General features: G+C 39.0%; 1 pseudogene; it reads left to right on the top strand.

Moving 5' to 3' along the window:
* Positions 1–600: 600 nt before the first annotated feature.
* LOC112303648 (FUN14 domain-containing protein 1-like) lies at positions 601–1,082 on the top strand (annotated as a pseudogene).
* The last annotated feature ends 394 nt before the right edge of the window (positions 1,083–1,476 follow it).

Genomic DNA, 1,476 nt, shown 5'->3' with positions numbered 1-1,476 from the left:
TATGATATGATAGTTTAAGACAATAAAGACTCTAAGAATTTTTAATATTTTGCCCAGTGAGTTTAGATAAGTAAATTGTTTTTTTAAAAATATATCTTCAATAAATTTATATTCTAAGCAGTAACTTTTTAAATACCTAACAGGAAAGCACTGTTGATTGTCAGTGAAGCTCTCTCTTACATTTTTCTGTTGCCTGGTGCAAAATAGAAGCTAGGCTACTTTCATTCACCTCTTTCCATTTCATCGGAGTGAGTGTGTCCTACACACACACTGCAAGGAAGTCAAATTTGACTTTGCTGTTGATATTAGTCTCTGGGGAATGAGATCCAGAAATGACTTCCTCAGGAGAGCCCACAGCCTGATTTTGTTGTTACTGCCAGTAGGCTACATGATCTCACGAGGGACTGTGTTTCTGAGGGAAAATATGAACACTTTGAAATCTCACAAAACTACCCAGTTAAAAATATAACAGTAGAATGTGCTTGGAGGAGGAGAAGGGGGAAAAAAGAGATGATAGATTTCCACCTGGGCTAAAGCAGCTCTTGAAGTAGTGGAAGGAGGGATGGGAAGAAACCACCTTTAATACAGGTCACCAGTGGTATGGCAACCTGGAAACCCCCTCCCTAGGAATATGGCAGTGATGATGACTCTTATGAAATGTTAGATTTAACAGAGTATGCAAGAAACCACCACTGGTGGAATCATGTTTGGGGCTATAGTAGAAAAATACTCATGTTCTGGACCTATAGTAGAAAAATACTCAGTAGCCACCCAGATTGTAATGGGTGGGGTGACTGGTTGGTGTGCAGGATTTTTGTTTCAGAAAGTTGGAAAGTTAGAAAACAACTGCAGTGGTGGTGGCTTTCTTCTCCTTCAGATTGCTAGTCACACTAGCTCTGTGTAGATCATCTGGAAAAAGGTTAAAAGGTATATAGAAAGCAAAAGGACAGATTAAGAAATGAGCAAATAAAGCAGCACCTGAAATTAACAACACAATTGAAGAGGAAACAGAATTTGTCAAACAGAACGTTGTGGTATCCTGCGGATTTGCGGGAGGCTTTTTGCTAGGCCTTGTGTCTTAGGGTATGAGTGTGCTACCACAGCAGAGTCACCTGTGAGCAAACAAGTGGTGGCGACAAAGGTGGTCTCTCAACATTACACACTACCAGCCTCTCCAGGGCAGCAAGAAAGGACTAGCTGGACAATATGAAACTCACAACTTAGCATGTTGCCTTATGAAGTTTGGCAAATTAGTATCTGCTATGAAACAACTTATGTGGTATGTGTACAAAATATTCCTGAGCAAAAAATGGCTTTCATTTATTTAAATCAGATGTTCTCGCTGTGCTTTATAGTATAGTGCCAATAAACAAAAACTGTATTATTGCTGCAACGTTAGGGCTGACTTTTTAAAAGACAAATTTCAAAAAAACTGAAGAACTCTAATGCCCTTTTGTGAAAGAATTCAGAAATACT

Source organism: Desmodus rotundus, chromosome 6 (assembly GCF_022682495.2).
Source record: "Desmodus rotundus isolate HL8 chromosome 6, HLdesRot8A.1, whole genome shotgun sequence".
NCBI lineage: Eukaryota > Metazoa > Chordata > Mammalia > Chiroptera > Phyllostomidae > Desmodus > Desmodus rotundus.
This window is presented reverse-complemented; position numbering and strand designations above follow the sequence as displayed.